This window comes from Pongo pygmaeus, chromosome 2 (assembly GCF_028885625.2).
Source record: "Pongo pygmaeus isolate AG05252 chromosome 2, NHGRI_mPonPyg2-v2.0_pri, whole genome shotgun sequence".
Classification (NCBI taxonomy): Eukaryota; Metazoa; Chordata; class Mammalia; order Primates; family Hominidae; genus Pongo; species Pongo pygmaeus.
Window position 1 is genome coordinate 75,254,229 of NC_085930.1, and position 24,065 is coordinate 75,278,293.

The window sequence follows — 24,065 nt, forward strand, 5'->3', positions numbered from 1 at the left end:
AAAAGGCAAACAACGTGCCACTAAACAGACAGCAAAAAGCACACTTGTTTATACACCTAGAGCTAACACAAGAAGGCAGAGTGTCACTTTGTTCAACCTCAGCTGGGAAAATAAGTGTTGGGTGACTTAAATATTTTGCTGCTCTTCACAAGTCCACAAATGACCACAGAGGCTCCGAAAGTATTGATGTGAGGGTTACCAATAAATTTCAGGGATGGGCACTTGGTGGGTACTGGATAAATGTTACTGTTAAATATAGTGTCTTAGCCCATGCTTCAGGCATAAAAATGATTATGAAAAAGATGATAATGATGGTAACAATCATAATTTAAAATGATAATAATGGCAAGAACAAAATTAGTAGTGGTAGTAATAATAGTAGCAGCAACTAGACCAATAATGATATGTTTCCTTATATTTTTATAGTACTTATTTTTAGCAAATAGAGAAAACTCCAACATTTTTACTAATAACTCATTTGATTATGAAAACATCTCAGTAAGCAGACATGGATGGCATTAAGTATAAACGTTAATTGTAGAAGATATTTGAAACTCAGAAAAGTTAAGAGGTTTGCTTAGAATTAAACCTCTAATAAGTACATTATCTAGGACCAGAATAAAAAACACTTTCAGGGGAGACTACAGTTTCCTTGAGGGGAAAAATAACATCTCATATTTCATAGGCTCCCAAAACCTACCTCAGTGTCTGACAGAGTGGACATGCCATGAAATTTTATTCTTAATCATGACAATGATACAAGCAATGCTATACTGGATTGAAGAGCAGAAGCATGCTATTTTAAAACAGGGACCCATGTCTTAATAATGCTTTATTTTTCTCCAAAGAACATCTTCATTATTTTACCAAGATTCATAATAGGGAAAAATTATCTTATTTAATTGACATACTGTGCCTACAGTGATATGTGAGGCTACAAAGATTCAACAACCTGGTTCAGCTATGTTATTAGTATTGCTCCTCTTGATTAGTGTTAATTGGAATATTTTAATTGATGCAATGTTTCACTGCTTTCACAGCTTGAGTGAGTTGAAGTACAGAGAACAATTTTTCAATAATGAAAACTAACAAAAGCTACCCTGATATTACTAAGTTCTATATGGAAATACTGTGACAAACAGACATCACAAATTCACTGAACTAGAAAATGGGATAAAAACCAGATTCATTCATTCAGTTCTCTTAACATATGTTCATAAAGCAGAGTCCAGATCCTGCTCTAAGGTCATGGGACACAACAATGAACAAAACAGACAAATACTCCTGCCCTTGTGGAACTTACATCTGATGAGGTGAGGCAGGAAAATAATACCATGATAAAAAGTTAAATGACATAGTGTGTTAGAAGGTCACGCAGTGGTAATGGGAAAAACAGAGTAGAATCAGAAGGATTGAGAGAGCTGGGAGTAGGAAGGAAGGCTACAATTTTTAAAAATGGACTCTGGTTAAGTTTCAGGAAGTAGGTGCGTTTGAGTAGAGACCTGAAGGTGGCAAGCGGTTTAGCCAGATGAATGTTTAGGGGAAAACATTCAGGTAGAAGAAAGGGCTCTTAAAGACAGGATTCTGAACAAGTTTGAGGAATATTACAGAGCCAGTTTGGCTGGAACAGAATGAATAAGGGAGATAAAAGTTAAGACATGGAGTCAGGGAGGTATTGGGACAGAGATGGGACCTCTATAAGATCTTTACTTCCTAGTCTGAGTCAGTATGGAAGCCACTGCAGGTTTCTGAACAGAGGAGTGACATGGTTTGACTTACAGTTTTATAGTTATTCAACTCAATTCTCTTCAACCAGAATGATTGCTTATTACATGTCTGGCAGAGAACTAAGAAATGAAAGTTGCAAAGATGAATTTAGATAAAGCTCCTGCCCCTGAAGAACTCCTCATCTTGTAGGAAGATGTGGACAATTACCAGATTCAAAACAGATAATAAGAACTTAAGTGGTATGTAAACAAAATGCTGTGAGATTACAAATGAGAAAGCAAATTATTTTCTTGCAGGATAAAAAATAAAGGAAAGTACATAACATGCAGTCTAGACCCCCCCAAAATTAAGATTTTGACAGAAGAAAGAAGAAATAAATCGAATGTCAGGGTAAAGAACAACATGCACAATGACGAAAAGGAATTAAAAATATGCAGTGTGGTATCGAAAGCAATCTACAGATTCAATGCAATTCCTATCAAAATACCAATGTAATTTCTCATATTTTTTTTAAATCTTAAAATTAATGTGGAATCAATAAAGCAACCTGTGGAACCTGAATAGCCAAAGCAACCTTATGCAAGAAAAAAAAAAAAAAAAAAAGCAGGTGGCATCACATTACCCAACTTTGAATTCTACTACAAGGCTATCAGTAGCCAAAACAGCATGGAACTGGTATAAAAATAGACATATACATCAAGAGACTAGAATAGATAACCCAGAATTAAAGCCACATACCTACAGCCAACTGAGGTTTGACAAAATTGACAAAAATATACACTGGGGAAAGGATACCCTATTCAGTAAATGGTGCTGGGAAAACTGGATTGTCATGTGCAAGAGAATGAAACCGGACCCCTATCTCTCACCATATATAAAAATAAACTCAAGCTATATGAAAGGCTTAGTATTACCTACTATGTACCCATAAAAATAAAAATAAAAATTTCTTTCTAAAAATACATGTGAAAAAGTTATGACCTGAAACTATAGGAGTTTGAGGCCAGCCTGGCAAACGTGGGGAAACTCCGTCTCTACTGAAAAATACAAAAATTAGCCGGGCATGGTGGCAGGTGCCTGTAGTCCCAGCTGCTTGGGAGGCTGAGGCAGGAGAGTTGCTTGAACCCGGGAGGCAGAGGTTGCAGTGAGCCTAGATTGTGCCACTGCACTCCAGCCTGCGTGACAGAGTGAGACGCCATCTCAAAGAAAAAAAAGACCTGAAACTATAAAAACACTAGAAGAAAACCTAGGAAAAACTCTTGTGGACATTGGCCTATGCAAACAATCCATGAGTAAGATCTCAAAAGCAAATGCAACAAAAGCCAAAATAGACACATGAAACTTAATTTAAAAGTTTTGCACAGCTAAAGAAACAATCAACAGAGTGAATAGACAATCTGAAGAACAGAAGGAAATACTGCAAACTATGCATCCAACAAGGAACTAATATCCAGGATCTTCAAGGAGCTTAACCCAACAACAACAACAAAAACCTATATAACCCTACTAAAGGCAAAGGACACAAACAGACATTTTTCAAAAGAAGGCATACAAATGGACAATAAATATATGAAAAAATGTTCAACATCACTAATCATCAGAAAAATGCAAGTTAAAATTATACTGAGATATCATCTTACAACCAGTCAGAATGACTACTATTAAAAAGTCAAAAAAGAATACGTTGGTGAGGATGCAGAGAAAAGGGAACATCTATATACCATTGGTAGGAGTGTAAATTAGTACAATTCTATGGAAAACAGTATAGAGATTTCTCAAAGAACTGAAAATAGAACTACCATTTGATCAGGCAATCCCACTACTGGGTATGTAATCAAAGGAAAAACAATCATTATATCAAAAAGATATCAGCTGGGTGCGGTGGCTAACACCTGTAATTCCAGCACTTTGGGAGGTTGAGGTGGGTGCAGTACTTCAGCTTAGGAGTTTGAGACCAGCCTGGGCAACATGACAAGGCCCCGTCTCTACTAAAAATACAAAAAAACAGTCAAGAGTTTTGGTGCATGCCTATGGTCCCAGCTACTTGGGAGGTTGAGGTGGGAGGATCTTTTGAGTGCAGCAGGCAGAAAGAAGTTGCAGTGAGCTGAGAACACACCACTGTACTCCATCCTGGGTGACAGAGTGCGACCCCGTCGCAAAAAAAAAAAAGAAAAAGATACATGCATTCACATATTTATAGCAGCCCTATTCACAATAGCAAAGATATGGAATCAACCTAAATGTCTATCAACAGATGATTGGATAAAGAAAATGGGAGATAGATAGATAGATAGATAGATAGATAGATAGATAGATAGAGATAGGTAGATAAATGTGTGTATAGATATAGTATGTATATATACACACTATATAAACATAAATATATAAACACATATATATACACACACACAATGGAATACTACTCAGCCATAAAAAAGAATAAAATCTTGTCTTTTGTAGCAACATCGATGGAACTGGAGGCCATTATCTTAAGAGAAATAACCCACAAGCAGAAAGTCAAATACCACATGTTCTCAAGTGAGAGCTAAAACGTGAGTACATATCAACATAGAATGTGAAATAATAGACACTGGAGACTTGGAAGAGTGGGAGGGTGGGAGGGTGGGAGGGATTAAAAAAAATTCTTAACAAGTACAATGCACATTATTTAGGTGATGGTCATACTACAATCCCAGACTTCACCACTACAGGATATATCCATGAAACAAAATTGCACTTTTACCTTCTAAATGTATACCAAAAAAAAAAAAAAATACTCAGTGTAGTCATCAAACAGTAGTAAGGTATCTGCACAAAAATAAAAGACATGATGCAAGAAATGTGAGTAAGGGTCATAGTGTAACAGACATTGTTAACACCCTAGAATTTTACTTTGTTTTCCACAGAATAATCTTACTAAATAGGAACGCCTTAAAAATATTTTATGATTAAGTTGTGAAAGGTTAAAAACTATATTGACCTCTTGGAGATTTAGTTCTTTCTGCAGAAAAAAACTTTGCAGTAAAGGGACTTGTTTAATCTAACATTTGGGCACTGAACTCTTTGGAGTTTGCTTTTGTTTTTGTTTTTGAGGCGGAGTTTCTCTCTTGTTGCCCAGGCTGGAGTGCAGTGGTGCGATCTCGGCTCACTGCAACCTCTGCCTCCCAGGTTTAAGCGATTCTCCTGCCTCAGCCTCCTGAGTAGCTGGGATTACAGGCGCCCACCACCACACCTGGCTAATCTTTGTATTTTTAGTAGAGACAGGGTTTCATCATGTTGGCCAGGTTGGTCTCGAACTCCTGACCTAGGTAATCCACCTGCCTCAGCCTCCCAAAGCACTGGGATTACAGGCGTAAGCCACCACTCCCAGTGTAGCTTTCCAAATTAACATTCTGGGCTGGGAGTGGTGGTTCACGCCTGTAATCCCAGTGCTTTGGGAGGCTGAGGCAGGAGGATAGCTTGAGGTCTGGAATTCAAGACCAGCCTGGACAACATAGTGAGACCCTGACTTTACAAAAAATTAAAAAATTAGTTCTAGGTTCTAGTAGCTAGAACACCTCTAGTTCTAGCTATTCAGGAGGCTGAGGCAGGAGGATCACTTGAGCCCAGGAGCTGTAGGCTGCAGTGAGCTTTGATCATGCCCCTGCCCTCTAGCCTGGGTGACAGAGCAAGACCCTATCTCTATGAAAACAACAACAATAACAAAACACTGGGCAGAAGCAGAATTCACCAGTTTGGGAATACTCTTATAAGCAACAAGGGCTATTGTAGGAATTTGAGTATGAAGCAGGGGTGGGGTACTGAGCAACATTATAGTATCTGGGTTTTGGAAAGTTAACTCTTAAGGAATGCTATAAAGTCAGGATGACTACTTTTGGAATACAGAATAGAATAGGATGAAGCTAAAAATAAATGCAAACTTAGTTGTCACCTTTCCCTTAATCTCTCTTCAAGAAAACTTTAAAGAACACCGGATCTTATGTAAGGACTTAAGCAATTAACATTTCTTCTGATAAGTCTCAAAGAAAAATGCTAAAACACAATGTGAACTGGTAATGCGTATTCATCTTTATTCAGAACAGTGGTACTAGCCTAAATTAGATTTCATTGAATTAATGTAGCAGTAAGAAAACTTGGGAGTATATTTAGCTTGTGTATTAAGTACGGGTTTTATTTTTAGATTCTAGCTTTTCATTTTTTTCTCAGAGAAATAAGGGCACATTAAAAACCATACTATAGAATTAAAAGGAATATTGAAAACTGAATTTAATCAAGTGATATTTTTAGATTAGGGTATGCCAAAAGATTCTGCTTGCTTGCCTTTAAAAAACTTCAAATTCATGTCATGCCATACTGATGAGTGCTTCAACTTTTCACACTTTGGTTTCCAGAAAACCTTCAAATATAATCCTTTAAGAAAAATCTCCCAGTAATTCCATTTTAGTAAGAACTGCAATGATGAAGGAAGGTAAAAGCTACCAACTTCAGTTGGTATAAGTTATAGTGTAGCTTGTTTAAGTCCCTATTTTTGGTCCAAAACCAAGTATTTAACCTAATTAAGATGCACTTGGATTTAATTTAAAAGAAAACCACAAAGACAACCTTAACCTTTACATCTATCTTATGGGTCAAGAAAGTCCCAATCAACAATTTGCTAGTGAGAATAAAAAATCCTGTTCTTTTCTCCAGATATTTCTGTGATTAATAAACTAAACATCTAAGAAAGAGTTATTTACACCTTCTGCAATCATGAACACATAAACATTAGGTATAATGAAAAGATTACTCACAATCAAATGTTATATATTTTTATTTCTTTTTGCATTGATCACATGTACCTATTTTGGATACAAGACAAATTTGAATCAAAAGATACCCATTTGTGGCTGGGTGTGGTGGCTCACGTCTGTAATCCCAGCACTTTGGGAGGCCTAGGCAGGCGGATCACGAGGTCAGGAGATCGAGACCATCCTAGCTAACACGGTGAAACCATGTCTCTACTAAAAATACAAAAAATTAGCCTAGTGTGGTGGCGGGCACTTGTAGTCCCAGCTACTCGGGAGGCTGAGGCAGGAGAATGGCGTGAACCCGGGAGGCGGAGCTTGCAGTGAGCTGAGATTGTGCCACTGCACTCCAGCCTGGGCAACAGAGCGAGACTCCATCTCAGAAAAAAAAAAAAAAAAAAAAAGATACCCATTTGTCACTCTAATATAAGACTGCTAAGACTAATAAATGATGCTTCTCACCATTTAACAAAATAGATTATAGAGAGTCCCTTCCTCTGTGGGAATGTCACTGGAGTTGTGAGAAAAGGGTATTGGGAGCTCCCCAAATCCCAGTTACACAAGTACCTTTCCATGTTTTTTGGAGAGAAGAAAGAAGAATGTCAGATGAGAATGGAAAAACAATGGACATAGATGATGTCACTTTGCACCAGACCCTAGAGAGAAGGGGATGGATGTTTGAACTAATGCCACCAGAAAAAGGTCAGAGCCTTTCAAGATCAGTGTCAGCCTGTCAGGTCCAATTTTGGTATCTAAACTGCCTAATTTAGATTATTTGCTCATGACTATGATACTTTCAAAACAGTAACTTTTTCGGGTTATTTAATCATTTAAATATTCCAGTGGGTTTGATAACTCTTACTAAAACTATCAGACCATAATAAAACTTACAGAATGGAAATACATATATTACACAGGAAGCATCTTAACCATGGACAGAGAATTATGGTATTTTAAAGTGTTATGCAATGAATGTTTGTCCCCACCCCACCCCTCAAATTCTCTGTGAAAATCCTAACCCCAAAGTGTATTTGGAAGTAGGGCCATTGGTAAGTGATTAGATCATGAGCATGGGGTTCTCATGAATGGGATTAGTCCCCTTAATAGACCTGACAGAGCTCCCTTGCCCCTTCCACCACGTGAGTGCACAGTGACAAGACAGCAGTCTGTGAACCAGGAAGTAGGCCCTAACCAGGTATTGAATCTGCTTGTGTCTTGATTTAGTACTTCCCAGACTCTGTAACTATAAGAAATATATTTCCTTTGTTTGTAAACCCACAGTCAATGGCAGCTTACAGAAGCCTTAAACAGAATTGAAGATGTAAGTTTTCAAAGGACTCAAGAGATGACATTTCTATCTCTAAAGGAAGTTGAAGCCTTGAGCTGTCAAGTGATATGCTTAACATGCCCTATTTGAGGTACAGCAGGGGTTAGAACCCAAGTTGATATTTTCACTCTTCTTCCACTCCACTATCTTATACTATGTTAACAGTTATTGCAAAGTTTGTTCTAAAAACAGTGCTTTTCTATGAACAAAAAAGGGATTTATTATTAAGAGACTGGGAGTTACTATTTATCGTATCTCCTTTTTGGGACTATCCAACATACATTACAGCATCAAAGACTCCCAGAAGTCTTTTAGAAAACAAAGATGTGAACTGTTAATTGTTGATCTCTCTGAGAATCAGTGTCCTTCCTAAGCATACCCCGAGAACTGCTGCAGCAGAGCTTCCTGCCTGTAAGTCTTTTTCTACTGATGGATCGGGCACCAGACATTTTTTGCAGTTACAGAAACATTTCTTTGATGATTTAATTATCTTTGAGGCTCAGAATCTGTAAAACATGGCACATGGTTTTCATTATTTGTTCCAAACTATTAAAAGAGATGAATGAACAGGAAAACATGCCTAACAGATACGGTGAATTTGAAACGTGTTAAATTTCCTTATGCTGTAAACTTCACGCTACAAACGTCACCACCAAGAAAAATATGCATGGCAGTACATGTTTTCATTTGGTATTTCCAACTAATCATAGCCTAGTAGCAAAGTGGCGGGCAGTAGTTGGTCATTTTTCTCAGATAGGAATTTGAGTGATTCATTCTCGAAGATTCATTCATAGGAATGGGTTACTACCTGAATGCTATGTGGGCCCTTTTAATGTCTCAGAATCTGAAGTTCCACATGATTTTGTTTTCTTCTCCTTATTGTGTAGTCAGTAACTGTAATCAAGGCAAGAAATGGTTACCTTTTCTGTTATTTTTCCTAGGTAGCATGGAATAAGATAATATAATACTGGTAGCAGCATGAGGTGATTGTAAAGTTCTGGAAATGTGGCTGTTGAAACAAATCATTTTTGGAAAATGCAATTAAGAAATGATACTATCAAAACATCCTTCAAATAGTAGTGATTAAGAACTGAAAAGAAAAATCACTGAGGTTCTTGACAGCTTCGATGCTCTTTCATTAAACCAAAACCATGTCATATTTCATGAAGGCAAACATCAATAATTAAGGGACAAAAGTCCAGTAAAACTCAAAGTTCTTTGTTCCATTATAGATGGAAATAAACCAAGTGGTTGTGGGTAAAAGCTAGAAATGCAGAAACATTACTGCATTACTAGTAGTAATAGCAAGGTCTTAAAACTTGTTTTTGGACCTCATCTGACAAGGTCTTACAAGTTAATAAAAAAGATTAATAGACTTTATGAATAGATAAGATGATTAACCAGCCTTCATATAGCTTTGGAGAAACAAGCAGAAGTGTGATAGGAATCGAGAGTGAAAAGTGTGACCTTTGTTTCCAGCAAGCAAACCTGTTTCTATTCAGGATGAAGCTAATTGTGATTTTTTTTTCATTTGAACTCTGTCTTCCTGTTTTGAGCATTTTATACAAGGTTAGCTTTCTTCATTTCATTGCCTATAATGTGGAAATAATTCAGCAACTGAACTTGCTGCTCCTCAGCAACCATAATGAAAACAATAATACTTCCCCAAGGAGGTTACATGTCTCAGGTCATTGGTAGTGTGACAGAGATGTCCCTATCTTTTATGAAAGCTAAGCTCTGCTTTGCAAATCTTCACTCATCAGAGGAATGTTCCCATAAATACTGGTATTTGAGAATGTATATTTTGAAAATGCAAAGTATAAATACATCTTATATAAAATTTGAGGGATTTATTATTACTATACCCATTTTAAAACAGCCTAAACTAAGGATTTCTCTCTCCCACCCTATTCTCTCTCACAAGGGTGGGAAGATACTGAAGTTACAACAAAACACCCTTCAATATTAGAAGTGAGTGCTAAGTGAATGGAATTGGTTTTGACAGGTGTCTGTTAGCAAGACGGTTTCTGTAGCTGATTCTTTCTGAAGGACTTCCACATTCAGTGGAATAATGCTATCAAAAATCTGAGTGCATTTGTTAATTCAATTGGCTTCTAGCATTCTTGCTTAGGAAGCTCACAGCCAGAATTAGTACATATTCAGCTGCAAATGAAAAGATGTGTGTACCAATCAGTTTTAGATACTTTAAAAACATCTCACTCAAAACTAAGAGCAACATTAATATTCAAGCAAATTAATGTATTTCTGTCAAACTAGGAGGATCATGGATCTTGAAATGATTCATCTGTGAAATAAAGATTATATATTAAGCCATTATCATGAAGATTGTTGTGTAATAGAAATTCCTATTATTTGATTCAGACAGTATAACACTTATTATTGTAAAAACATCCAAATTAGAATCCTTGTCAGGAAAACATAGGGATCATGTAAAAATATGGGTTACATAAGGGCCCCCGAAAAGAATGTCCATGTCTTAAGTGCTGGGATGCATCAGTGTGACTTTAATTAGGAAAAGGGACCTAGGCGGATATAAATAAGGTAAGAGTTTTTAAAATTTATTTATTTATTTTAAGTTCATGGGTACATGTGCAGGATTGCAGGTTTGTTACATAGGTAAATGTGTGCCATGGTGGTTTGCTGCACCTATCAACCCATCTCATAGGAAGGTAAGGATCGTGAGATAAGGAGATCATCCTGGATTATCTGGGTGGGCCCTAAATCCGATGACAAGGGTTTCTAAGAGTGAGGCAGAGGGAGATTAAACAGACACACAGAGGAGAAGGCAATGTGAGGACAGAGGCAGAAATTGGGAAGATGTAGCCACAAGCTCAGGAATGCTAGGGCAGCCATCAGGAGGTGGAAGATGCAAAGATTCTTCCCTAAAACCCCTAGAGGCAGTGCATTCCTACTGTTTCGGGTATCTCGTCTCTAGTCTCTAGAACTGTAAAAGAACACATTTCTTTTGTTTCAAGCCACCAAATGTAGGCCAATTTATTACAGTAGCTGAGAAAACTAATACATCAGGTTTGCATTCTTCTTGTCCATGAACTTGGGTGAACTCTTACTATGTTTTTGTATAGACCTCAGTTTCTAAATCTTTTTTTTTTTTTTTTTTTTTTTGAGACAGGATCTCACTCCATCACCCAGGCTGGAGTGCAGTGGCACAATCACAGGTCTCTGCAGCCTCGACCTCCTGGGCTCAGGTGATCCTTCCTCTTCAGCCTCTTGAGTAGCTGGGACTAGAGGCACACGCCACTATGCTCAGCTAATTTTTTGTATTTTTTGTAGAGACACGGTTTTGCCATGTTGCACAGGCTAGTCTGGAACTCCTAGGCTCAAGTGATCAGCCCGCCTTGGCTTCCCACCGTCCTGGGATTACAGGTGCGAGCCGCCATGCCCAGTTTCCTCATCTTTAAAAAGTGATTTCTGAACTAAATAATAAAAATAACAATAATACCACCATTATTTGCATAATTCCTTATAGTAATCTTGTGAGTTACATGATAAAACTCATTTTAATAATCTCAGAGAGGTCAAAATGATTTGTCCTTGTGGAAACTGAAATTTTGCCGACTCAAATCTTGGTCTGTCTTTGTTGTCTTCATCCTTCAGTGTATAGTAGGTTTAAGACACTGTAATTACTCTTGTGACACAGAGTTTACAGGCGAGCAGAGAAGACAAGTATTAAATAAGCAACCAAATCCAAGCTCATTTGAACCTTATCTAAACAAAAGTAATAATATCTGTTATGTCTGCAAAATGGTGATGGCAGATGCTAATTATCATCAAATACTTACCGATTTTATGTGCAAGATTTGCATAAAAAATAAGATCATTTTCCTTGTAGCAGAAGCAAGTCAAGGAAATGCAGAAGTTATGGATGGCAGAAAAAGATAGCTCATTGGTCATCCTCTGAACTGCTTTTACAGAAGGTGGATAGGTTTATGACAGACATCAAGCTTGCCCTGCTACAACCAAAGCAGTTGGATAAATTCATGCAACACTCACAGAAAATAAAGTGATTTTCCTGGACTTAGGACTTGGTGGCTGATTTGCCTGGCATGTTAAACAGAAAGTTCTCAAGCAGAACATCGCACAGCAAGCTTGTCAGCTGGGGGTCCCAGTCACATCAAGCACATCTGCCTACATAGGCCCTTACTTTGCTGTGCTTGACTGATTCTGCTCCTTTCTCTTCTGAGGAGCTTGTGAAACGACTATCCCTGAAGATCTTTCAGAAAAAATAGCAAACATCTGTCCTAGATGGCTGGGTCATTTACCTGACGGAAGGCAGCAAGCTGGCCCAGTGTATCTCTTGAGATCCACTATGGCTCAATGCCTTTCTCTCTCCAGTTCACTTCACTACAACTAATCCCTTTACATGGCCCCAAATACAGAAGAGGGAACCTCATCCAGGTGAGGCAGTAGCACTCAGAAGATGAAAATCTAACAGACTCAGGTTTGAATTCTAACTTCACCACTTACGGTGTGACTCCATATAAATTACTTCATTTGACTTCATCTTGGTTTTCTCATTTTAAAAAGAGATAATAATTTTTCCCCTAAATAAGAGGTGAAATTATGCTTGTAAATTGTGTAACCTGGCATGTGGTAAATGCAAAGCACTAAATGGCAATTGCTGCTATTATTATAATCATCATTATTACTAATTGTACCTTCTCAAAGAAAGAGCTACCTTACTTGGATACTCTACTAAATGGCTAAACACCATAAGCATTTTTCTAGTCTATTGTAACCAGAATTAAGGGCCAGTTCCAAACAATGGAAAACTTTACCCTTAATCTTGCAATCAGATATATACTTTTCCAGGTCTCCTCTAATTTAGCTTTTTAATTTTTTTTAAAAACCTCTCCACATTGTTCTTTGGGTTATCCTCTATTTTCTACCAAAATAAATCCGAGGCCGGGCACAATGGCTCACGCCTGCAATCATAGCACTTTGGGAGGCCAAGGCAGGTGGATCACTTGAAGTCAGGAGTTTCAGACCAGCCTGGCCAACATGGTGAAATTCCATCTACTAAAAATACAAAAATTCACTGGGCATGGTGGCACAAGCCTGTAATCCTAGCTATTCAGGAGGCTGAGGCAGAAGAATCGCTTGAACCTGGGAGGCGGAGGTTGCAGTGAGCTGATATGATGCCACTGCACTCCAGCCTGGGCAATAGAACAAGACTCTGTCTCAAAAGAAAAAAAGAAATCTGAGTTGCATCCACTTTGGCAACTAGGTCAGAGCTAAGCCTTCTCAGGCATGGCAATTTCCTAATAATGAGGGTGCATAATAATAACTAAACATAATTCCACACTTTACATGTGTCATATCTTCAATTCTTGCAAGTGCCCCATGGATTAGGAATTACTGTTTTACAGGTGAGAAAACAGATTCAGAGTAAAGGACCTTCCCAGAGACACACAGGTAATAGGAGAAGTCAAAATTTCAACCTCCACAATCTGGTTCTAGAGACCGGTATCTCATTTGCTATGCTTATTTTGAATGGTCAGGCAAATTCATAGGGCTCCCGAGTTCATTTCATTGAGACTAAATGAATGCAGCATCTACATGGTTAAGATCCACTTGATTATGTAGAGCCCCAGAGGAAATCCTCAAAGGCATAAAGAGAAAATAAAACACAAGGGAATCCTTAAAAGCATCAGGAGAAAAAAAAGACAGATAGAACTTTTTTTTTGTTTTTGTGTCTCTTAGAAGATTGATATGCTCATCTATGTAGAGACCAAAGTCTTTGAGTGTTATATCTTTAAAAAAGAAAATTTTTCTGTCATTTCTTAAACAAATACAAAGGTTATCCTCTCCTGCAGGCCCTGGGATGTTAGCAGGGTTGCAGGGCTGGCTAGGGGGATTGGGTAATTCTAACAAAAGCTATTCAGCTATTGAGCTTAACGGTGTTTCCATTTAAAGGTTGGCATTCTAATGACTATTTTTTAGAGCCTCTGAGGATAAATGCTTTTTAATTTGACCTTTAGAATAGGAGTCTTTATGGGATTACAATTTGATTGGAAAAGAATTTAACAAGACAGTATATTTTTCCAAAGATTGTGGAGAATACTTAGCCAAATAATAGTATTTAAAAATTATCATATCATAGATCCTTTTGTATGTATTTTTAAAAGTTTGCTTTTGAACATCTTAATTCAGTAAGAATGTTGTGAATGGGCAGCTGTGTCATATGACAGATCAATTATTTCTATCTCCAAATTCTATTTTATCATGATAGTATGAGGTAATACACATTCCATAGTTTATATTCCATTGGGTTAAATAATTCCAAATTATATCATACAGTGAAATGAGTGGGTGTCTGCAAAATGGAAGGCCACAGGACACAGAAGACAATTCACATTTCAAAAATCCATTTCCCTTGACTGCCTCAATTACTTCTCTCTTCCCAAATGCCCACTTGAAATTAATGCTTAGAAGTATGCCTGGTACATGGTAAGTATCCAACACACATTAGCTATTTCTGTTATGATGATGATGTGATGGTATATAGTTGTTACTCTTATTATTACATTATATATTATTATTAATACGATAGGCCGGACATGGTAATCCCAGCACTTTGGGAGGCCGAGGTGGGCAGATCATTTGAGGTCAGGAGTTTGAAACCAGCCTGGCCAACATGGTGAACCCCTGTCTCTACTAAAAATACAAAATTCAGCCAGGCATGGTGGCAGATGCCTGTAATCACAGCTGTTCAGGAGGCAGAGGCAGGAGAATCGCTTGAACCTGGGAGGTGGAGGTTGCAGTGAGCCAAGATCGCACCACTGCACTCCAGCCTGGGCAACTGAGCAAGACCCTTCCTCAAAAAAAAAAAAAAAAAAAAAAAACACCCACAGAACAATATGGCAGGACTGTGTGATAAGTACACTTTGTGCATGAGCTAACCTAATGAACCAACCAAGAATGTGCTATTGCATCCCTGTTTCACAGATGAGGAAAAAGACTCAGAGAAGTTAAATACGTGTCTGTGGTTAAATAGCTGGTAAGTGACATAGACTATATCTGAATTCAGGGAATCCAATTCCAGAAAATGCAATTCAATCATTACAGGATTCTTCTTTCTCCATTATTACCTCGTAAAAAGTTCAGACACTGACCAAATAAATACTATGGCTTTTATAGCAATAATTCCTGTATGTAATGATCACTGTATATCTCCTCGGTTTACTCCTTAAGCGGTAAACTAATTTTGGTCAGATGCTTTTTATATTTATTTTATTTTATTTATGTATGTTTTTTTGAGGCAGAGTCTCACTCTGTTGCCCAAGCTGGAGTGCAGTGGCAAGATCTCGGCTCACTGCAACCTCCACCTCCTGGACTCAAGCGATTCTCCTGTCTCAGCCTCCCAAGTAGCTGGGACTACAGGCGCCCACCACCACGACTGGCTGTTTTTGTATTTTTAATAAAGACAGGGTTTCGCCATATTGGCCAGGCTGGTCTTGAGCTCCTGATCTCAGGTGATCCGCCCGCCTTGGCCTCCCGAAGGGCTGAGTTTACAGGTATGAGCCACCGCGCCTGGCCAATTTTCTTAAAATACCTTCAAGTTTTTGTTATTCCTCTTAACTATCAAGATCAAACTGTATGTTCATAGCATGAATCAACTATACCAATTTCTAACCCAGTTTTTGCATGAATGAGTGCCAAGAAACAATAGTTCAAATAAAAAATAGAACCATTTGTATAAATTACTGAGGTTACTTACTGCATTTAAGGTTAATATTTTATTTTTGGCCTCAAGAGCAACACCAGATTTCACTCTCCTGAAAAGCTGCTCTCCCTGACCTATGATGGTGGTCACTATACCATTCAATTGCACTTCACAGAAATGGATCTAATAATTTTAAAATACAGAAAATCATGAGCAAAAAACATTTTTTCTTGAAACCTGAGCCACTCTTGGCTCCAGTAGAACCTTTTTAAAAAAATTTCCAGAACACGATAATGACTTTTAAAATGATAGAGATGGGTTTTGATAATTACCAATACTGTTCATTATTTCAGGTAATCAGGAGATGGTGGTGAGGGGTGGGAATCACTTTCTTGTCTTTCAAGTCTAAACTCAAATTGAAATGGGGTAGTTCCCTTGATCCCTTCACAGGACTTGTGAAAGGGTAGCTTGCTTACGCAGCCCACAGATCTTAACCCCTTGAGGGAGGGGGAGCACGCAGGTAAGCAGGTGCAGAGGCTGGGACAAGCACTTCTGGGCAACTGGCAGGAGCAGCACTCTGTGCAGAACCGCTGTAGCATCTAGGGGTTGCCTGTGGCCCCGGAGCCCCAGAAGGTATGTGTTACAGTGTGCTCTTTTAGCTTTGCTGTCCATGGACACTTTAAGTGTTAAAACAACTCAGTGGAGGGTCAGTGTGACAGCCTCTTGCACCTGCACCCAGGTCCTTGTCCAGCATCTAGGAGGAATGAGGTCATACAAACAAATTGGAGGGTGGTGAATGTGGAGGCTTTTATTGCCAATGAAAGTGGCTCCCAGCAGGAAGCGGGGGCTGGAAAGGGGATGGAGGGGGAGGGTGGTCTTCCCCTAGAGTTAGGCTGACAAACTCCTCTCTAACCATCCCCAGCCCAAATCCTCTCCGACTGTAGTCTCCGATGCCCAGCTGGTTCTTCACCTCTCAATGTTCAGACACCTCTTCTCTCCTCTCCCACACCTCTCTGCTCTGCCAGTGGGGTCTGGGGTTTTTATGGGTACAGGATGGGGTGGGGCAGGATGGGGGGGGCAGGGTGGGCCAGGGTGGTTCTGGAAAAGGCAACATGTGGGTGGGAAAACAGGAAGGCATATTCTCACTTTGGGCCATGAGTCCAGGCTTGAGGGTGTGGCCGTCACTAGGGACTGCCCTTCTACCCAGGATTTCTGTGTCTCCTATCCTTATCACTTCAGCAGAGCCACCACGTGGGGTCGCAGCACAAATTATGCAATGTAATCCTGCCATCTGAGGGGTTTTCCTGACCACTCATTGTCGAGTTTCCTTCCAGTTCCCATCTATCACAAAACCAGTTGTATTTTCACCATAAGTTGTTTGCTTTATACATTTGTGATTATTAATTTTATATGTTAATTTGGGCCAAGGAGTGCAAAGCTTAAACATTATTTCTGGATGTGTTGTAATGGTGTTTCCAGATGAGATCAGCATTGCAATCAGTGGACTCAGCAAGGTAGACTGTCCCCCAACTATGTGGTTGGCATCATTCAATCCACTGAAGGCCTGAGTAGAACGAAAGAGGAAGAGGAATTCACTCCTTTTGCTTCCTGCCTGCCTACTGAGCTCAGATATTACTCTTCTCTTGCCCTTGGCTTGGAATTTACACTATCAGCACCCCTGGTTCTCAAGCATTCAGATTTGGACTGGAATTATAACACCAGCTTTCCTAGGTTTCTACCTTGCAGGCAGAAGGTCACAGGACTTCACACTCCATAATCATGTAAGCCAATTCATCATATTAAATCTCTCTCTCTATATATATATGTGTATATGTGTGTGTGTGTGTGTGTGTGTACACATGTACAAATGTGTATTTATATACAAACAGAACACATGTACTTGCCCATGTCTTTGACTAGAAGAATGAATAAATAAGACTGTAGGGGGTTAGGGTGTCCAGGGCCAAGTAAGCCAAGTTTTCAGAGAATATCCAAGCAAGAACTACTCAAGTGTAATTATCCAAGTACTCAAAAAGAAAGAACTCATTGGTTTAAAATCTTCCCTATACTCATACCAGCACTTATATCTGTAGGAGAAAGGGAGCTAGTGTTTATTGAATACCTTCTATGAGCCCTGGTATTGAATTCTTAAAACCATCTGGTCAGGTGAGTCATATTATCTCTTTTATTAGAGGGGGAAATGAAATTCAGAGAGATTAAATTCTTGTTCAAAGTGAGATGGCTGTCAGGTGGCAAGTACAGCTGGGATTTTAATCCAGCAATGTTAGCCACCACAACTCTGCTTTTTCTAGGTCACTATACTGCTCCCACATTATTTAACTTAACTTCCAGCTTGATGTTCTTTCAGTGCTGAAAAGAACTGCATTCATCACATGATCTTTCTTTCCTTAGAGTACAGTTTTGGTTTTATAGGCATCAGAGTATGGTTTAAGTTTGAATATTATTTCTACTACTTCTTAGTTGTATGACTTCAGGCAAAGACCTTAACTTCTCTAAAACTCAGTTTCCACATCTGAAAAAAGGGTCTAATTATATTCTCCCTATATTGTGTTTTGAAGATCAAATGGATGTGGAAGTGTGCAATAAACAAAGTTGAGAAAATCAGCCCAAAATGTGTTGTGTTTGCCTAGCATAATGATTTAAATTGTTTTCAAAACAGTATAGGCGGTAAGGGAGAGCACACGAGCTCCAGTCTGCCATAATATCCACCTGTCTCTTTTGGCCTTGTACCCATTCCCCGTTCACCCATTCATGTTACATACCCAGTCCCCACACACGTTTGAGTTTCTCATTCCTGAAAGAATAATAAAAAATGATGGTTGTTATTATCCCAATTTTCTAAATGTCTATATGTAGAAATTTCAGCAGGAAATATGGTAAAGATAACCAATCTGTACAACCTAACATTTGAAATCATAATAGAATAATCTATTCCCTGACAAATATACACCCAGAAGACCAGAAAGGCTTATGGTTAATAAAAGAGTATATTGACCTTTCCTAGGGAATTATGCATGGCACTTTTATTACAAATATTGTAAATTGAAAACGAAGCAAGAAAATTATAGGGTTCAACTAACTAAAGAACGGATTCATCATGAACATTCATTAAATGTCAACCTGGTGGATTAGGAACAGTAGCAATTAGCCTGCAGTGATCAAATGATACTTCAAAATGCCAAAAATGGATTCGTCTTTAAGTTACAACTCTTCTATAGTCTTGAGTTCAAATGCTGTTTTATAACATGAGAGACATGAAATTCGTTTGAGATTTTTCTAAGCATTGCAAACATTTCACCACTAAAATACTGTTAGTTTCAATTACTCTAGAGAAAAGTTTAGAAGTTAAAAAGTTTAAAAGCCTGGATCCTGCTGAGAAAAAGCCTGAATCCTGCTGAGAAAAACCACAATTAGTTTCTAATTACTTCCTTTGGTTCCTACTTCACCCCCTTATTCCTTCTGATCCATTGATCCCAGTGATAATCCAATGAACTGCCTCTGGAGATAAAGGAGAGACACCTTGTGAAAACAATAGATATAGTGTGGAGAGGAACAGGAAGTCCTAATAATAGCATTCAGACTGCAGCTAACTGCTATGACCTTCTTTAAGATGAATTATCTCTAAGGCCTCAATCTGCCTTACCTTTATTTTTATTTATTTTTTTGAGACAGAATCTTGCTTAGTCACCCAGGCTGGAGTGCAGTGACATGGTATGGCTCACTGCAGCCTTGATCTGCTGGGCTCAAGTGATCCTCCCACCTCAGCTTCCTGAGTAGCTAGGACTACAGACATGTACCACCACTATGTCCTGCTAATTTAAAAAAAAAAAATTAGTAGAGAGAAAATCTTACTGTGTTGCCCAGGCTGATCCTGAACTCCTGGCCTCAAGCGATCCTCCCACGTCTGCCTCCCAAAGTGCTGTGATTATAGGCGTAAGCCACCGCACTGGCACTCCTCACCTCTAAAGTTAGGGAACTGGACCAGTATTCTCTAGGATCCCTGACATAGCTAAGTAAATATATGGATCAGGCCAGGAGACCCAAGAGAAACATAAAACTGATTCCGGGTTACTCATTGGTCCTAAGATTATGATCCCCTTGAAAGCACTTCATAAACATTGAGTTGCTTTTCCTCACCACAGGGCTCCAGGATACATGCCTTCTTTTTCTTTTGTTATACATTAAAGAGCAGAGAAATAAAAGCAGTAGTTTATCCTGAAAGCCCCAGGGAATGGGCACTAAAAAGATTTTCAAAGTGAAGTGTTACTAGTTTTCAATCCCCAAACTGAATCATGACACCTGGTATCCTGTTTCGCCCGGCGGTATATCATAACTTTTTAGAGAAACAGCCATAATGTTTTGGGACTTATGTTAATTCTTTGTTAATAAGGAAGGCGGGACCATTTAGAAACTGTCGTTTCCTTCCCATTGAAAACACACACACACAATAAGAAGGTAGGAATCAGTTATGGATAAGTATTACATTTGCAAGTCTTCATCGCCACTAGGAAGCTCTTTAGTAAAAAGATGCATCATGGAAGGCAGACTGAAAGGGTTCATACAGCATCCAGAGGTATCTTGCTATAAACCACAGATAAAATTCTAAGCCCCCCCCCTTACCATCTAAATGGACTTCCTCCTCAACCAGGGCTCTTAAAACGTAACCTGAAAGACTGATTCAGGCCATGAAGGGAAGCTGGGGTCAGACATGCCTCTTTATACCTCTCCGCCATTAACATCAATACAGACTTAAGTCTGATAAGAAACATTTTACAGCCTGTTCTTTCTGAAGCCTGCTAGCTAAAAGCTTCGTCTGCATAATAAAACTGGTCTCCACAACTTCTTATGGCAACCCAGACATTCCTTTATATTGTTTAAATTTACCCAAAGCCGGCCGGGTGCGGTGGCTCATGCCTGTAATCCCAGCACTTTGGGAGGCCGAGGCGGGTGGATCACGGGGTCAGGAGATCGAGACCACCCTGGCTAACACGGTGAAATCCCGTCTCTACTAAAAATACAAAAAAAAAAAAAAAAAAAAAATTAGCTGGGTGAGGTGGCGGGCGCCTATAGTCCCAGCTACTCGGGAGGCTGAGGCAGGAGAATGGCGTGAACCCGAGAGGTGGAGGTTGCAATGAGCCAAGATGGCACCACTGCACTCCAGCCTGGGCGACAGAGCGAGACTCCGTCTCAAACAAAAAAAAAAAAAATTTACCCAAAGCCTGGAAGCAACCCCCACCTTTGAGCTGTCCCGCCTTTCTGGACGAATACAATGTATTTCTCAAATGTATTTGATTGATGTCTCATGTCTCCCTAAAATGTATAAAAGCAAGCTGCACCCCGACCACTTGGGCACATGTTCTCAGGACCTCCTGAGGGCTGTGTCATGGGCCATGGTCACTCATATTTGGCTCAGAATACATCTCCTCAAATATTTTAATTAATATATTAACATTCAAATAATATCTCTTCAAACAAAGAGTTTGAATCTTTTCATTGATATTGCTCAGTCACGCATATATTCTAGCATACAGCTTAGATCTCATTCACAGCACAGTATTATGCTTGCTCTTTTTCCCATTTTTTAAAAACTTTGCAAAGCATTTTACATTTGATTTGTTAATGATGATAAACCTGCAAGATGGCCAACTGTTTTCTCCATAGTTTCAAAAGGAGGAATGAAAAATATAGAAGAATAAAGACTATAAATGGTATTTATTGAACTCAGTGAGTTTGAGCTTTCTAGAATTAAGATGAAAAGCATCTTTATTCGTCGTTTAGGTGGATACAGTGTTTCAACTGGTCTTAGGGCATGTTTGTTGGTTTCTTTCCTTTTCATTTGAAGCTCACCACTCCATGTACATTTCTTTTTATTTTTCCCATTTCTACTCCTTTGAGATTTTTGGCAGGACCATAGTTGATTTGCCTCCTGCTTTCCTAGAGTTCCCAGAACAGTCTCATGTGCTCAAGTGGTATTTAAATGTAGAACAAAATATTCTACTTAACTTGGGTTTGGAATTGTGAGAGATAATTACAATCAGCAAAGAATTCACAATATCTAAAATGTATAATGCAGGGATGCTAAAGATTATTTAATTCTCTATGACAAACGGCATCACAACTTTACCTCTCAGGAAATGAAAATGTATTATTATAGATATTAAAGTGGCATTTTTTCACCCATACGGACGTGGAATTTTAAGGGCATGAGTATGTACTGGGGAGAGCAAGGACCACAAACCCACTTGCCCTTAAGGGTCAGAAACAAAAGTTAGATGAGTGAAGTAGGCTAGTGTGATTGCATATTACATGTAAGATCGAAGTAGTAGAAGAACAAATCCATGTGGAGGAACTCAATGGCAGACATGGTTGCCAGAAATTCCATGTCTTTGAGAGAAGCTTAAAATCCAGATTATTTTCTGCAGAAACTACTTAAAAAAATATAGTCTTTTATTCTTATGTGGAAGCCAAATAGAAAATGCATAAAAGAGAACATGCCTTTATATTGAAAGTTGGAAGATCCAGAGCCTTTTAGAGATTTTAAACATGTTTTTAGGGGAACAGGGCTGAGAGGGCAGGGAATCCATTTCACAGAGGCCAACAGGCACACATGATCTCCTATACTGTAAAGGTCCATGCAGTCAAGCACTAAATGTCTCATACCAGAAAAGGCATTAGTAATAAAGACTGTGGTGCTTACTACACCTAAATTGGGAATACTTTGTATCATTCTGCTTCAACATTTGGCCCTCACAATGCAGATTTGCAGGACAACTACTTTTATCTTATTCTTATATGTAACATCTGTTGGGTCAGAGTACACATCAGATATACTCACTAACATTTTCTCTTCGATCACATGTTGCCCATTGCAGCTGTGGGATTAAGACCTCCCCACTACTTTTATCCTTTTATCAGTGAGTACTTAAAGTGATAATTGTCAGTTAGTTCTTCAAATAAATGAATAAGTTAACAAATTTCTCATGTCACTGTCTGACGTTGGTATGAATTCTTGAGAGTTAATAGTGTACTAATTTGAAATAATGTATTGCTTATCTACTCTATTAGCCAATTATCTTTATGAAGGCTTTTAAGGATATCCTAAGAATTTCCCCCCTCATTTTAGAACTTAACAATCACACAGATCACCACCACCACTTATTGTATGGCTTCTAGGTACTTCAAATATATTAACCTGTTTATTGCCCATGTGATATCACAAGGCATGTATTAATATCTTCATTTTAATATTCAGAAGGGAACACTAAAGTTTTGAGGAAATTAAATGACTTACACAAAGTTCATCGCATCTAGTAAGTGATAGAGCTACCATTCAAAGTCTTACTAGTCTCACTCCAAAGTTTCTACTCTTCAACCTCTCTTTCCATCCAACATAATGACTAAAAAAGAAATAAAATTGATTTCTAAGTAATAACCAACTGTGGCTCATGCCTGTAATCCCAGCACTTTGGGAGGCCAAGGCAGGAAGATTGCCTTAGCCCAGGAATTCAAGACCAGCCTGGGCAACGTGGTGGTACCCAGCCTCTACAAAAATAAAAAAATGAGCTAGGTGTCATGGTGTGCACCTGAGCCATTGCGATCAGGCCTGGGCGACAGAGTGATACTGTCACAAACGAACAAACAAAACAAAACAAACCAACAAAAAAAACAAACAACAACACAACCTGAAAAGGAAGCCATTAAATGTTGGTCTAAGATTCAAGCCATTTCAACATGGTGATGTTAATAAAATCATTGCTCTAACTACCCTCCCCCCACCAGATAAAAAATCATACAAACGTGGCTTGCTTCCTGAAAACACTTTCATTGTCAGCTATACATAAAACAATTACTTTGTTGATCATTTAATCATCTGAAGGAAATAAATGCTACTATGGGGCATTAAGAGGCTAACACAGTAAAGAGTCTGAGCTGCAATTATAATTTGTTTCTTAGCAACTAATAGCAAAAGTTATAAAGTTGGTTCTAAAACTATAAGAGACAGCATTACAGCCCTGGGAATATTGTGACAGTCCTTAACAGTATAATCTTGTGAGTAATTTGCTTTTGATATTATCATAAGATAAATTATTTTGGATCTGCTTGGTCAAAGCCCTAAAGCATTCTCATTAAAAGTGAGCTATTATTATGTGTGTTGTTTTCTTCCCCTTTCTCCCCCATTATACTGAACCCACTGAATTGGTTATTTCATGCATTATAATAAGTTGGATGGAATCAGTATGATAAAAACAGATTCCTTTAATAACTAGGAGAAAGGAGTTCATCACTATAACAGTTCCATTTCCTGTCTGAAACAGCACTTACTGAATGTAGTCATGATTAGAGTAAATTAAAATTTTTATAATGAATATGAGTGAGAGCAATAGGAATTTTAAAGAGTTCTATATGCTGTAAACAGAGAAAAACAGTAGTGAAATTTGAGTGGCTTTGGGTCTTAGAGCTTAGGTGATTTTCTGGTGAGAACTTGCTTTTAAAAAATCAC

General features: G+C 38.5%; 1 protein-coding gene across 3 annotated transcripts in view; it reads right to left on the minus strand.

The window, feature by feature from the left end:
• Positions 1-24,065, minus strand: part of LOC129033762 (contactin-4) — a 988,873-nt gene that overhangs the window by 262,953 nt on the left and 701,855 nt on the right. The window lies entirely within an intron of this gene.